This window comes from Acromyrmex echinatior, chromosome 2 (genome assembly GCF_024713525.1).
Source record: "Acromyrmex echinatior isolate Ae372 chromosome 2, ASM2471352v2, whole genome shotgun sequence".
In the NCBI taxonomy this organism is placed as follows: domain Eukaryota; kingdom Metazoa; phylum Arthropoda; class Insecta; order Hymenoptera; family Formicidae; genus Acromyrmex; species Acromyrmex echinatior.
In genome coordinates, this window is record NC_141853.1 from 6556121 (window position 1) to 6573470 (window position 17350).

At 32.6% G+C, this 17350-nt stretch overlaps 1 long non-coding RNA gene across 2 annotated transcripts; it reads right to left on the reverse strand.

Moving 5' to 3' along the window:
* Positions 1-11446: 11446 nt before the first annotated feature.
* Positions 11447-15960, reverse strand: LOC147910436 (uncharacterized). 2 transcript variants are annotated; one of them, XR_015544149.1, is made up of 4 exons: positions 15795-15960; positions 14080-14254; positions 13253-13417; positions 11447-13137 (listed from the first exon to the last, which is right to left on the reverse strand). It is a non-coding gene; the product is annotated as an uncharacterized LOC147910436 (long non-coding RNA). The 2 variants fall into 2 exon arrangements; XR_015544148.1 differs by having other exon boundaries at positions 13253-13978.
* Between the last annotated feature and the right edge of the window lie 1390 nt (positions 15961-17350).

Consider the following 17350-nt stretch of genomic DNA (forward strand, 5'->3'; position numbering starts at 1 on the left):
AGGGATTGGACGGTGTCGACGCGTGTGAGAGAGAATGTGTCACGGGATGTTACACTCCCTTCCTGTTCATCTGGTCGACAGCTTTGTCCATCTATATCATCATCCTTTACTTCCTCCCCCGCGCGGTTCTTGTCCTTTGAAACGTACTTTCATTCTGTGTAATAGCTTTTTGAATGTCGCAACTCAACGCAAAGCACGAGTGTATCGGCTGGTTATTGTGGTGCGTTGATTCCTGAAAGAAAGACCGCATGAACATACGGTGGAAAGTCTGTTAGGAATCTCATTTCCCACGTTATCCGTTTTTTTGATTGAGCAGGGAACGAGCCAATAGTACATAGTCAAACATGTGCCAATAGTAGTTAGAGATCTTTCTTTTCTTCCTTTTACATTAGTCATGTATAATAAGTTTTGCAATTTCGATTAATGATTGAAAAAAAAAATCTTATTTGCAATTATGTAAAATTACAATATATTATATATTAAATTACAATATATGAGTTACCTCAGAAAATTTTATGATTGCACATAAAAATATACGTTTTTTTAATTGCTCTTATATAAGAATAAATAATAGAAAAAATTAATTAAATATAGTGTAAATAATTAATGTATTATAAAGGAACATTCTAAGATTTTTAAATAATATTTTTTATTATATCAAATATTAATCCTTTTCAATATAAAAAAAATCAATATTTACTTCCTGCCATATAAATTGTGTGATGATGTCAAAAATCTTATAAGTTTTTTGAAAAGATTATAACAATTCAATGAAATAAGAATGGACCATAAAATTATTGAATCATCACAAGAACTGAATCTTTTACACTTTTACAATAATATACAGTAATATATGGTCACATCAATGGTTGTTAGCATCTAAAGTTTCTAAGCGTAACTTGTACTCCAAGAAGATACTTTTCTCTTCCGAACAGCGAGAAGGAAATAATTTGTTTCTATTAAATAAAAAACCTAAACTACAATAATAGAAATTTATGATGTAAGAAGAAACTCCGTTTCGCAATTTGCTTACCTCTAATACAGTAAACTAAAGGTAAACCATTGACAGACTAAATCATTATGCATGCAATGGATCCTTTATATACAATGAATATATCCATAGTTCTTAGGTGTTGAATCGCTTGTAAAATTCTTAAGCCTAACTTCCATGGAAAATTTTCTTTTTATGCATTTCTGAAATGCAGAAGAGCAATGCATTTATTTTGAGTCGTTTTGAACAAAAGCCAAGTGCCATCGTAGTAACGATTTATATTATATCATATAATGTAACGAACTCACGAAAAACTTGGTAAAAGGAACCTGTTCTCGTCAATCGAGAGGATCTTTTGTTGTCGCAGGACAACGTGACCCCATACTGCGCAAAGATCACGCGACAGATAATTGCAAAGTTAGGTTCGAAGGTTCTACTTCATCCATCATATCTTTTATTTCTCTACGAATTGTCATCTTTTTCGAGATTTCTTTTTAGAAAAACAAACAACAGAAAATGATTAATAATCATGGAGATTTAAAAAAGCGCAAATAAATTGTCTCCTATTATTAAAAATATTACAATTAAGTTCTATAATTTACACAATATTGGAGAAAAAACTTGAACGTATTGAAGTATTTTGATTAACATAAAAATTATACTTAGATTAAAAAATATGTTGTTATGATAATAATGAATATAATGTATTTCTCCCTTCTACATTTCTCTTTTTCTTCTAAAAAAGAAAACAATCGGATTTGATATTTAAAAATCGCGTTTTTCTATTTGTTAAAGAAAATATGTGACAAACAAAATAATGAATCATTGTACTATAAAACTATTGAATACATGAGCTTCTAAAGAAACACAGCTTCATTCGGAAAAGTACTCTTTTGTAAGGTTTGGTTTTGTTCAGATTCATTACGACGAAGTTGGATGGTCTCCGGAATTGGAGAAGTCCTTTTTAACTGTTGAACAACCACATGTCGAATTTATCTCAAAGTCAAAGTTAAGTAACGACTGTACGATCGAGTAATCGAAATAACTTGCAATTTACGATGTAGCCAAATAAAAAAAAAATCTAAATCCCAGTAATAATTCGTAAAGGACACTTTAATTATATTAATGCACTAACTGAGAACAATCCCATCCGACTGATAAATTTCATATTATAGTGCGGCTTTCCGTTGGGATATATCATGAACTTTGCTTTTCAGGCAAATGGATTGTGCACGTGCTACCTGTCCGGATTACATTTAGACGTTTCAAGCATATTACGACATATATGTAACTTGAATAATAGAGGAACATCGAGCGTGATTGCTATGTTCATTGGAGAATTATAATGACTGATATTAACTTGATAGGGAGAATCAAAAGTGTAGAACATGGTATCTAATGTGTTCGCTATGTTAGCTTCCAACGTAGTATGGCGTTAGTTACCTACTCGTCATGTTACAAGTGTAATTTACGTTGATTTGTATCCGTCTATGATCTCACATGTTATATACGATGTACAAGGTAGGCCGAAATACGAGAAGAGAATGACTACAACTTAAAATAAACCGAAATAATAGAATTTATAATAATTATTAATAATAAATTTTTTCAAATAATGCTTTATTTCCGACAAAAAAGACTTCGAAAGTTAATCGAGTACTCTTACACTCATGACATTTAACACAATGGTTTTTGCTACAGATTGTATAATTTGTTTATTATCAGGACTAATTCACTGAGTTGATTCTTAAAATAAATAACGAGTGAATTTTTGTGACATAAAGAACAATTTTACTTCTTACATATTTATTATTTATTTAGTTGAGACGTTATTGAAAACGTTGGCCGTTTTGTGTGTTGTATACAAAGTTATATTCTGCGAATTAAATTAGAATGAATTGTTTCTATCTTTTTAATTCTTCTCAAGTGCACACTCGATTAATCTTCAAAATTCTCTATAAAACAAGGTCTTATTTGAAAAAAAATTTATTCTCTTATTTCGAGTTATTTTGAGCCAAAGAATCTATTCTTGATTATATTTTGATTTATTCTATACATGCATTAATGTATATACGTATGTATATATGTATTAATGTATTATTACGTAGCAAAAAGATTGAGATTTATTATATGTGCTATAGAATCTGCTTAAACATCTTAAAGAATTTCAATTAATTAAAAATCTCTTGTAAATGTATTTATTATAACGACATTGTTTGTCGCATAACTAACATTAATTACCTCGCAAACTTTATCGAACTTAGCAGATTTCTCTCTCGCTCCAATATATAATACAACAATCGTGCTTTCCCGATTCCGCATATCGATCAGGTAATCTAGTGTTAATAACGTTGGTTTGTCTCTAAACAATTCGATAGCAGTACATCTTAAAAGAGCGAGCAAGAAAAAGGATGGTACACAATTAAGAGGGTCGAAAGGGACAGAGAGAGAGAGAGAAGGAGAGGGGGGGAGAGAGAGAGAGAGAGAGAGAGAGAGAGACGACTATAAACCGAGAGGCTGTTTCGGTCGAGGGAACGAGATTATCGCTGTAAAGTTCCTATCTAACGAATTTATGAAACGCTACACCGTCGAGCCCTGATTTAATAACCACAGACTCCGGCTGATCTCCTCTTCGTCCTCTTGCATTCCTCGTCCTTCGTTATCGTAAATTCGCGTCGTCGGTGCCCGTAGGTGTACGAAAGTCTCTTCTCGTTCGTCGCGAGCGAGGAAGAGTGACGATGGATCAGAAGGGAAGAACTCGAATCTTTCTAAGAATTCCGAGGAATTCCTTTCGCCCGTTCTCTTTCGGTCGGACTCATCCCAGAGATCCCGTCAACGAGATATCGGTCGTTCGGTCTTTCCGGAACGGTTGTTCCCTTGAATCCCACGAACTTAATCCCGCTTAATCCCCGATTGCATCTGCATCCGAGAAACGTAAGCACGGTTCTATTTTTTTCGTGTGTAACTCAATAGAATGAAAAATTCACATCTTGGTAAACGTAGTGAAAATTAATATTTTATCGGTTTTAATGTGGACATAAAAAAGGATTAACAGAAAGATGAAGCGATACTTCACTTTTCATGCATATAAATGTACATCGAAGATGTACATCGAAAATTAAATCTATATAGTGCCACTTCTAGGCTCGGTTTTTCATTTTCTAGTTAGTTAGGAATCTAAACTTGCGGTTAGACTAATTTTTTTATTAATAAAGATACATACATTTATTTGTTACCATTATATCCTTTAACGTCTGGCATTTCAGTTGAAAAATTTATTGTAATATATTCATTTTTGTATTTTTACATATCTAGTGATAAATACATTTATGATAAAACGCTATATAGAACCGAAGAATCAAGATCGACTTGTACGGTATACACATCTAATTATAAGAGACACGCAGCTTAATTTAAATATATATGCAATAAAGTTGCAAATGTTTAATTTCCCATCTAAGCTAAAATGAAGGGATAGCGTACTTCTTGCTCCATTTCTTTATTTTGCAAGAGTTCGTCGGCGATAGTGACTCAGAATGAAGGGTACCGGCTGCCAACAGATGTTGTCCCCGTGAAAAATTTCCTCGCTCGAATACCAATGCGGCGTAATCTCCCTTTATAGGTGGCTCAAGAAGATGTTGGACATGAGTATTTCAACGTCTAGTTCCCGCGTCGATGTGCGAGATAGATGCATTTAAATCGTTTAATCATTTCACGTCGAGCTGCCACATCTTTTTCTTGGGAGGCCCGCGTTTTCGTTCCTGCTGTTTTTCCGCTTGCGAATGAGAATGTAGAAGCAATAAGGCACGTCATTGTTTTTGGCTTTTCAACGATGATGTGCGAGTGCTCCCACGATTTTCTCACGCTCCCGACGTACCTATGTACTATGTAGTTACCGCGAACAAATCTTCTGATTTTGCTGTTCGTCGCCTTCGAAGCCTCTTCAACAATTGCGAAGCAATTTTGCAGTATTACCGGTAACAACGTCGTTCTCGAAAACAGTATACTGTCGCGTGCATTTGACGAGCATCAAGTTTGTGATGCTTTAGATGCTTTGAAAAATGACAGGAATTTAAGTTTCAGATCATAGCAAGGAATGTATTCCAGTTGAATAATTATGGATTTATCTCACATTTAATTTTATAATATATTTATTACATAAAAATATCGTACGAAAATGAATTGTCACAAATAAATTAAATTATATCCTGCGAATCTTGTGTTACAGCTAAATCGGTACAATTCTACATTAGACAGGTATACGTGTACATATACTATATCTGTACTGGTATTAATTTTTAAAGAACACGAACGCGCCAACGGTGCAATGCAGCTCACTGTTACAACTCACGGCGCTGTTACGTGTTGTCTACTCGATACATTCTGGATGATCTGTAATTTACAACGTCGCAGGTGACGTTGCTAGGATAGAACGATGGAGACGGAGATGGCGAAGGGATGGTCAATGCATGTGCCTTCATTCTACAGAACTCGAAACAACCAAATAATGCAATGAATTATGCAATACTGATTCTCGTCGGTTGATGTTAAACTAGTGTTTAATTCATAAATATTTCAGAAAATGAAATCGATTTATAAATGTATGATAAGTGTAATAAGTAACTCTGTTTGCGATAAGATAAATTTATTAGAAAATACGATATCGATTACGTATTTGATTACATTAGAATTATCAAAATTTATATTAACATATGTAATTTAATAAATGTACGTAATAAGATTGCTTTATTATCACATACTTAAAATAGTCAGTCAATTCTGTTTACGCGAAAACAATTTATCGAAACATTCTTAAATATAGAGTCGTTAAATACACTCTCTTCGTTATCTATATATGTACGTTGCTGATGTATCGCTTTCTTATAGTGATTCGCGATTGGAATTCGATTTTTTGCTAAATTAATCTGCGCTAGATTAACGATCGAAGCGATGACGATGATTTATAAAAACAACGTGTACTGCATTTTATGCGTAAGGATTCAACGTAAATCGATACTCTGGCCGATCGAACACCCGCGACGAGGAGCGTTCAGTTCATAAGTCAGCGGGGGAAAAGCTGCGGCGGAGTGGTCTGAATCTTGACGTTAATCGTTGGGGCATGTGTACACACTCCAGGTGATATTCTCTCGGTGGCCGACATTTATTGCTCTCGAGGTAATGCCTTTCCTTGGGCCGTAAACAGGCCGTAATTTACGGATCTGCTTCGACTCTAGGTTCCAGAAGAATAATTGCCGCGACACTCACGGCACTATATATTCACGTACGTGCATCGCGTCTCATATAGCATTTTGATTTTTTTTGGGGGGGGGGGCCCAACAACTTCAATTGCAACTTAGTTGTAACGATATTGACAACATTGATAATACTTATTGTAAGTTATCAACTGATTAAATCAACTCTGAGTTTAGAGTACAAACATTTTCTTTCTTCATATTAGTAAGCAAAAGCAATCAGAATATGTTTTGAGCTTATTTTTTTTTATTACTTTAGTACTTTTTGTTACTTATTACTGAAGAAAATATAGGATATGCTTTTCTCTTCTGCAATAATATAAATTACAAGTATTTATTGGTTTTAAGTTGACTTCAGTATTTATAATTATAACTATGTTATTTAGAATTAAATATAATTTAACTAAAAATAAAAATTCGCTTCAAATAAACGTTAATCGGAATTTTAAAGAAAGAGAGAGTGCTGATTATATCTATAATGATCTTGTCGACGATACTATTCATCATTTCTTACAGCTCCAATTTATTCAATTTTACGGCAATCGGCAGAGGAAAGAAATGACTTGTGCGGATGATATAATACCGACATTTCTCTTCCCGTTGCGGGAAGATAAAAAAAAAGAGAAAGATATAAAGCATTTATAAGTTTTCGTTCCGCGAAAATTTTCGCGTTCTCCGAAAGCCACGCTCTCGCTGCTACAGGTATATCAAGACCACAGCCGTCTCGAAGATGCGCGTCTTCATTGATTCCAATTTCTTTTCTCGCATTCTGTTTCCCGACAGAGAGTCTGAACCGAGAGATGTAACTCGAGTTCCCAACCACGCGCAAATGTCGTTTGTGGACGTGCTTTTGCGCGCGCGTACATCATCCCGTGGCGTAGCTAACGGGTGTACGACTCGAGAACAACGACGATGACGACGACGAAGACGACGACGACGACACGTCGACTGGTGCGTCTGTTTCCATGGTTACGATGGACGTGGAGTTAGGACCATACGACTCGTGCAACCCCCTTCGGCGCTGATACGCGTAGGGGTTCGAGAGGGGTCTCACCCCGAGAAAGGGGCTGGCCGCAGGCGAATTAAGAGTTTGAAAGGGCCTCTATCTTCCTCTATCCAATCTTTTTCCCATCTCCCTTTGCCTTTCCCTTACCTTCCCTCTTTACTCCCTTGCCCTATCTCATGTGCCCTTCTTTGACGTCCCTCTCTTCGATTCTTCTCCTCTAATCACGGGTCGACGAGCGTCTTCGTCTTGCACTGATATAGGAGTAGTACTGGATGGTCGTTAACGGGCATAATATCGAGCACCATCCGCAAACTTGCGAGTAATCGTGATTAAGATAGTAATTAATGTACGTGCTCTGTATGTTTAATTGGATAATTTTATTACTCTGGTGCTATTAGGAATAAACTTTATTATTGATATCAGATATGTTATTGATTTATTATGAAATACTTTAATGTAAAAGGCAATTGTGGATTCATGCAATGACGTTGTTATATCAACACAATTATGTCTTGCTGCAAATTGTATGTGTATATATGTAATTATTTGTTGGAAATAACAATTTCGTATGCATTTCTATAAGTAAATCAAATAACAATAATAATAATAATAATAAAATCATTTCATCATAAGGAAACCAAACTTTTCTAGATTTAATACTTTTCTTTATGTAAAGGCGTCTTCGGATGATATGATCAACATTAGCAAATATCATACATACATGACATACATAGTTATCCGTATGGAATCGATATTTAGCGAATGTGTGCAAAGTTGATTATATTGTCTGGAGGCGCCTTAAGAATATTTTGCCGATGAAATATTCATCTGTTCACTATTTTTTCAAAATCTCTCAATTAGTTGTATTATTATTTTTATCTTATGGTTACTTGAGAATAATGGCTTCGAGCGATCAATTAGGAGTTCAGCAATTTAAACTGGTTTACTGGTTTGCGAGACTCGTTTGTGCAAGCGTTAATGAATCGTTAGTTGGTAATTTAAGCAGGATGCATTTCCAATGCGTACGGATTGAACAGGATTAATGATCAATGACATATGATTCCCTGCGGCATATCTTGCTTTGAAATGCATATAATTGCGAAGAGACTTTAGATTTCGTTGTAATTCTACTTTTAATTATCGGTAAAAATTTTATAACATATTTCCATCTCTCTCCTCTCTCCCTTTTTCCCTGTTTTTCTTTGTTATCAAACGTTCTATCGCAACTAAACTCTGGAAGAGTTGATTATGCATGTGAAATGAATCTCTTAATTTTTCTTTTATTGTATATGAATCGCTTCCTCCTTTTCAAATTTCTTACATTGAGAATATAATACAATTTTATTTTCTATTGTATATAATACAAAGCTAATATTGATATATTAAATATTACAACAATAATTTATAGATGTTTACATAAATAATTTGTATAATTTAATATTATGTACATGAATATCAAACAGCGTACCAATGGAAAATTCGAATTTCGAAAACATTGAATTGTACATTAATAAATAAATATAGTATGCATGAAATTTATACCTAATTATTATATATGTAGAATTTGAGATCTATGTTTGTTGTATTCATTACTCTTAATAAAAATCATAATGTTACACTAATTAGTAATAATAAAACTTCAAAGTATCTTACAAAATATAGAGTTATCAATAAAGACGAATAAATATTTAATTAAAAATGTAAATTTAATTGAAATATGTATCCATCTCGGTTACATTTCCAATACGATATTTGCGTGGATTTATTTTCCGACTATACTTAATATTAAACTCGAGTGTGTAAAAATTTAATTTCGATATATTCATGATTTATGCAGGATGTATTTAGAATTTTTTTTACAAATGTACATGAAGACAAAAAATAGATTTATAGATTTTCGCTGTGATTGCTGCTTTAACGACAAGAAAAATGAACGCTACAACTCGCGCGGCAGATTCGCCGTATCGAATATCATACGTTGATTTATGTACCGAGCACAAGCAATCGTAATTAAGGGGTTTGTAGTCCGAGTAATACGAGCAGAGCCGTATAGCTCTTGCAATATGGCCCGATCAGTAATTGCGTTTGATACGGCGCTGTGAAAGTTTATACGTGCGGACACACCGCCGGCGCCGTCGACAGAATTGCTTTTTAACATTCGGCGGTTTAATTATGTGCGCGCGAGTGAGGCAGAATCATGACGAAAACACGCATTGAAAATGCTATCAAACGTATCATTATCATGATAACTTGCACCATTTAATTACGCCACTTCTTCCATTCGACACGTGTAAAATTGTTGTATTTGATCGCATATTGCGTACTGAAGTTGTATTTGCGACGCAATGAATTACGTATCTATGATTACGCGAAATTTTTATTAACAAAATGATGCATTCTAGAAAAACTTAGAATAATAGTAAGTAAGAAAGGAAGAACACGTCGGAAAATGAAGCACAAAGACATGACGCTACGGAAAAAGACTTGTTAATTAAAATGCATTATGCCTCGATATTTTCATGAGATTCTTAATGATATTATTTCTTTCTGAAATGAGAAACGCGAATTAGATTTTAGCTTTGCAAAGGAATCCATTGCGCAAATGTAGCTGCTATAATTTTTACTTTAATGGCAAGTACATCTTCTTTTTTATTGATGAGAACGTTCCAGACAGTTTATAATTCGCAATAGAATTCGGAATATTATATAATTATATTTTATATGATGTAATGAAAGAACATTAAAAAAAATCAAGCTATATATGTACTGATATATATTCATAAAATATATATCAGAATATATAAAATTATACATGAAATTCTGTCCCAATTTATGAATTATATATTTATGTGACATATTCAGTGCCACACAATGGGTAATTTTTTAATTAAAAATAAACATGAGTTTAAAAATAACAATTTTAATTTATTTTGCTTACATAGAAAATATGAAAGTTTGACATTGATTAATGATATCATAAAAATGATATCATATGATACGATTTGCTAGTTTAACGAGATGTTTGTAAATTTTTATTTAACTCTCTGAATTCTTATTTTCGAAGACTTTATTCCACATTTTAAATTAAAACTGTAATCCAATATTAAATATTCAATTTGCAGGGATTTCATTAATCTCGTTATATATATTAGTATTATGATAATATCATTGTGCATTCTCTTTTCTTATTTTTCTTTATATTAATAAAATATTATGTGTATGCATTTCATCTCTCATTTTGTTCAACAAAATATTTAAATTTCGGAGCCAACAAATTCGTCTCTTTATATCTCAAAAATTTGTATCTTTAAAACGTTCTTCAAGACGTTCGTGGGTCGAACGATGACACGATAAATTCTTCTCAGGTATCAAACGTTTCTGTAGGCCTTCGGGATGCTCGTAGGCTCTACAAATTGCATCTATATAATGCCCGAGGGATAAAACGACCCGGGTTAACGTACCATCAACGAATAGGGCATGAATCGCGATGATTTTCTCCGCCTCTTCGTCGCGAACGAAGCTCGTAAGCTTCCCGTGGTGCAGACAGAGTCCGTGTCACTACTTCCGCGAGCATACGATATATCATCGATGCGGCAGAAGCTTTTAAGCTGTCCTGAAAATACCGGCCGGCTGTACGAGTTATTAATGTCCCGCCTCCTTATAAAGTACTCAATTTTCGTTCTGTAAGGAGGAGAAATATTAGCCGTAATACGGCCACCGCCGCACAACGAAACGCCGCAGTATATCAGCTCGACGAAAATTACAGCGCCGACAAAGATGTTAATATCGGTGAACCGGGGAAGTTCGGGTCTCTACTCTACGCGCGCTTGCGCTTCCATTCGCTAAGTACATTGTTTTGACAAAAGGGCACCAGCGAACTTTACGGAGGAGTTTACATGAAACTCAGTGGTCGTCAGTAGGAGAGCACTGTTCTTGGACGATACGTGCGCGATAAATCGGACACACACGCGCCGAGGACCCGAAAAGTGACTGTAGTTATGATATTCTCCTGCGATGACACAATCTCATTGTTTTAATATCGTTTGTTACATCTTTGTTTTTCTTGAAACAATAATATTGAAATTAATTTTTGCGCGTTATTGCAAATGCAAGTTAATTTATCTCGAAATTTGTTTTTGCGAATAAACGTTGAATAAAAGTTTAGTAAATAAAGGTTTAGTATAATAACTTTGTAGCGTAATTCAAAGAGATACTAAAGTTGTTTGTTTAACCATAGGATTTACTTTTATTCACATACGATTTACGTGATTGACACATTATACACAGTGTTGCCAGGTCTGTTAAAAAGTTATTCCCATTACGATTTTCTCAATATTTTAACCATAATTTGAATATTTCTTTGTGTTTTCTTCCCATAAAATGCCTAAAAAATTTTCCTAAATTTTTTGTACTTCCAAAAAACTTCTGGTAGAAAGAAAAAAACCTTCAAATTTAGGGAAAAAAAAATCTCTTAACCTGAATTATACAGCTACTATTCTATTACATCAATATCTCACACATATACACTTTTCATAGAACGATCATATAGAATTAGATGTCTATTTCCAAGAATTCGACGTCGTTTCTTCGTGTAATCTACTGATTTGTAGTCTTCAATTTCATAAATACAGATTGCTTTTAATCAAGCAAATGTTGTGACGATTTGACAGCTCTAAATGTCATTTTTAAACTAAGAAATGATTTTAATTTCAAAAATTTTTTTCGTTCTCAGTATAAATTCCATGCTACACTAATATTATAATACGTAATATACTTCAATTCTGGAAAAGGATTTCCAAATATGTAAAAGTAATATATGCGATGTTCTACGAAAATTATTGCGTTTAATCGTTAAAACACGACTTTAGAATCCCTTTTGTTATTTTAGATCAGTAATGACAGAAGTCTCAGATTATTTGCTTCACAGAAAATACAAAATTATTATACATTATTATAATTAACGATAATAAAAAATATATTATGAGTCGAATGGAAACTAGGCGTTATATTTCAATCACACAATATTTTAAAAATATTTTAAAAATATTTATTCAATGTAAAAATATTAAATAAACATTAAAAAAATATTTTTTAATATTATGTGCTTATTGAGACAACATTGTTACATGTATATAAAAATTATAAGGGTGTAAATTGAGAAATATTTTCACGCATTACCTCATACGCGATAAAAATTGCATTTCAGTTGCTTTTTATAGATAGCAACAGTGGAACTTGGTCTGCAATATACAGTAATGGCGCAATGTGTGCGGATCATTCATGAGGATGTGAACTTTTCGCGTTGAGGTGGCGTATGCAAAACTCGCGGTCCGCAGTCGGTACTCCCGGGGATGATTCTGAATCCCTGGCATCGTCGAAGAATACGTGGGGCCACACACTTTAAGCAAACTTTTCATCTGAAGGTCTTCCTATGGCTCCAGCATTCGGTTCCTTTCATATCCCACTCCGTTTCTGGGAGGAGCTTGTTTATAGCACCCTGTAGATATCGTAAAATAGGAAATAGCACCCCGGGGGCAAGACGGAGTTTTCCCTGAGACGTGATTGGAGTTAAGACAAGTCCTTCTGTCCGTTGGCGTCGAGGCCGCGTCTCCTTGTCGCTCCCGGCCGAAAAATAAAGCATCAACGTCTCCGGTCTCGGAGTTATTTTAGTGAACGCGATGGGAAGAAGCGATGTCACTTTTTAAGCGTACATTTGTTCTCGTTGACTTTTTGCCCGCGCCAGATGTCGTATCCCAACTAATTGTAACCGATCATCATTGTTTCGTTTTGCTTTAAGCATAAGGCTTATAAATGAACGCTTTTTGGGAGGTCATCACTTGAATTCATTCTTGTTACACACGACTAAATACGTCTGCGAAAACGTCATTCTAAAAAGAACGCGCTGTTTTTACTAATCGTTAAAATCAATTATAAATGTATACTTAATGGTAATATTTTATTTATTGTACAATAAAATTACTTTCAAAATCTTGGAATTTTTACCTTAAAATATATACATATTCTGAAGTTAATATATAACATCCTTGAAGTGACTTCTGAACTCCAGAATTCGCTGCGATATTCTCAGGAACTGCTTAATTGCCAAGAGCGGTTTTGAACAATGTCGACAAACTTTATGAGATCAGATGAGATAATAATTTACACCAGCTATTAAATGAGACAATATGTTAATTATAAAAATTATAATAATAAAAATAAAAATTATAATAATAAAAATTATAATAATAAAAATTAATAATTACTTCAAAATTATGAAAAGAATACAATATGCATTCTTTATGTTAGATAATACACTAAACTTAGATAATACACAAGCTTCGCTTAAAGTTAAAGTAACGTTAGTACAATCCAATCTCTGTTTAGTAATTGTCACTTGAATCTATCGTCTCAACTAAAATACTTTAAAATTTCGATTGTTTCCTAACAGAAAGGCGGTTATAAATACAGATCTGAAATTTTCTGTCCATTTAATACCGAAATTTTTTACTTTAATAAGTTCTTTTAAATCGTTTCATGTTATATAAACGCACACGCAAAATATGCGCAATGAAATGAATTGCTATTTTGCAAAATGATGTGCTGCGAGTGTTTCTCTACTTTGATATTCACAAATCATGTAAATCCCTTAATGAGATGTAATGCCGGTCCAATTAAGCCGTAAAAGTGATAAAATGAAACATACTTTCCATTTTACATGTCCAATTGACTCTAAAAAATGAAAAATATAAGAAACAAAATTCGTAATGTGGATTATGACACATATTTACACGAATTCATGACGTATATTTACACGAATTTGTATTCATTACATCAATTATGAAAATCTGCAGACACATCTATTCCGATCCCATGCTCATAATTTATAAATGAAATGCCGAATTGGTTAGCTTGTTTGGTGACAATAGTCCTCAGTTACCATTCGTGAGAAATGCAAGTCATTGTAATGGATAGCCGTTGCTTTAACGTTTGACGGAATAGTTTCTTCTGAAATATGTACATAGAGAGAATGTTAAAAAGTTCCACAAACTTTTAAGAATTGTGAATTTAAAAACGAAAAAAAGAAAACTCATACAAAAAACAGAGCCTTTTATAAAAAATACAAAGGGAAATGCAAGGGATTTTACGAAATTTTTTTTAATCAAAGAAGCAGGTTTTTATATAAGATTCAAATGTAGGAAAATAATAAAACTTTATTTTTTATTTAATTTAAAGAGTTAACACAATTTTAACTCTATATATGTATATAGTATATTACAAAAAAATGTAACATAATAATTCAAAGTTAAAAAAAAATAGAAAAAATAATATCTTACAAAATTTTTTTTATTAAAAAAAATTATTTTCATATCGAATTATTTAATTACTGTTATTAATTAAATACTGATTTTAATATTATAAATAATAACTATGAATGAGTGATTTATCATTATATTATGTTTATTTCTTTTTAGAAATACATGAATGAGTTTTATCATTTACTATTCTGCTCCATCTGTTTCAAATCAAGTATGAATCTTATCTATGTCATTTTTATTATTTCAAAATTAATCATTTCGTTTTTACATTATTTTAAACGTTTATAGAAGTATCAAGGCGTTGCTTATTTTATTGTTTTCTTACTTTAAAAGTGATAACTTACAAACAAAAATATAACTTTTGAGTTATTGCCAACTGAGTTAGATAAAGATTACTCTATCAATCGAAAGTAAGCTAACTTAAACTCACCATCCGTCAAGTAGCATATGTATCATTCTTAAGGTATTTAAAGAGATCAAATACCTTTTACAAAAATGACATTTTTTAAATTGTATCGATTTTGCAAATAAAACAAAGAAATTTCTACAGAGAATATTTACAGAAAGTTAAGACAGTTTTGATGATCGAAGTTTGAAGAAGAAATGTTTTACTTTGAGTTTAGTCATTTTAGCTGATCAAGAAAAATATAAAGTATTGTCGACATTTCGAGTTATGTCACTTCTGAATTATTCCAGGTTTAGTATAATTTTGTAAAATATTAAAATCGCCACACTTCAAAAAGAGTTTTACAAGGATTGTGAAACAAAAATCAATATTTGATCATGTTTCTATAAAAAATATATTTTCTGTTGTCAATATTATTTATCAAAAATTTTCTGTTAAGTTGAAAAATAGTTTTCCCCTTTTCTAAAAGAAATTTAATTTTTTGAATTATGTCATTTTTGAAGTAAGAAAATGATGTCTTGTTTGAAAATTTTGATAAGGAAAAGTCGATTTCTCTCATATCAGATTACAGGTATCGTTTTTCAACATTTTAAACAATGACTACGTATATGAGAAACGTCACATTGCATGAGAAGGATTTCATATCGGATTACACGTATTGTTTTTCAATATATTTTCTAAATAATGACTCCGCATGTGAGAGATTTATCATTGTGTTCACAATAAATTTCTTAAAAAATAAAAAAAATAATAATAAACTTCAGTTTTCGTTTCAAAGTATCAAGACATTTGTATCAAAGACATTTAATCTTCTTATACATACCTATCAATTTACTCAGATTTATTCAAATTAGGGATGTCTTGCTCAAAATTATCACTTATTAAAATGTATAATATGAGTATGTATGAATGTATAATTGTACGTGAGCATCCACAACGTGTTGAGTTTGGGCTCGTCGATCATGGATGCACTAAGCCCACTGACCGTGCAAATCAGTCATCCCTGCAGAATCACATCGTCACGCTTGATCGGTGTCGTACTCTCGTGAGTATTCGGAGCATTTTCGATTCCATGTGAGATTCGGCCGTTCTCGGTTATGCTCGGTTTTCGCGGGTACGATGTTTCGTTTGATTCCATCGCGGTTTCAAGTATCAGAGACCGTTCCAGTTTGAACATCGTGAGAATATGAGCTCTCTTTCCATAAAACATCTCAAAAACCAATATCTCGGTAATAGTGAATTCGATTGGACGCATTTAGTGCGCACTGATGCACTTTGAAGCCGTCGTACACAAATTGATGTAAAGATGTGTGTTTAATATTATATAAATGTAAGAAAACGGGTTAAATCGCGAAATCTTTAATATACTTTATTATGCTGTTTGGTAAAATATGTATTTTGTAATTCAAAATGTATGTATTTCACACAAATGTATGTATGTTTTATACTTAGGCCGCTATTTGTAGTCGATTCTTGCAATCAAAGAGTCGTATTAGCATCTTAAATCGTTACTTAAGACAGTTTTACGATAAGAACTATGAATATCGGTCTTAGATTAGATTAATGTATAATGGCCTTAATATGCACCAGTTAGGATGCACTAGTTCGTCCAATCAAATTCGCTGTAAGAAACCGTTTCGTTTAAATTGAACGCGTTATACCGCGACGTGCGTCGCATGCAGACTTTATTAAATGGCGAATGTAATTAAGACCGGTATTATACAATAGTCGGTTCTTATTTAAGAGCACCTTAAATAATATCTTAAGATGTTAATATTGCTCTGTGTTAATATTGCTAGTATTCATAGTCCATTCTTTCTTCTATTTTCAAACCGTCTTAAGTAATGCCTTAAGATGGTAATACAGTCCTCTGATTAGCTCTTATGACATCTTAAGACTGTACTTAAAACAATTTTAAATATAAACAATATTAAGTATAGTATCTTTTTGTAATTTTAAAGATTCTTTAAGATTTTAAAGGCATGATATATGACTGGTATCTAACTGATATCTGATAGGTTGAAATCTTAATATTTATTCTTTTCTTAATATTTATTTTATTGTGCGCAGGCTTTTATCATTTTCTTCGACACGATAGCCAATCTGCATTCAGCAGAGAAAACTAATCAGTTACATGTAGCCATTTTGTCGCTTTTTATTGTCTTACGGTTATACGAGTAAAACTTTTACGTGCAATCCCTGGTGAAAATTTTTTTTAGAATTTTTCATATAATTTTTCAAAATTTCTATATATTTTTTTAGAATTTCTATAATTTTATAACTTTCTGACATTTTTTTATACGAATTGAAACACTTCTCAGAAAATCTACATCTTTTCTCAGAATTTTTCATATGTGTTAATTATGAAATATCGTAAGA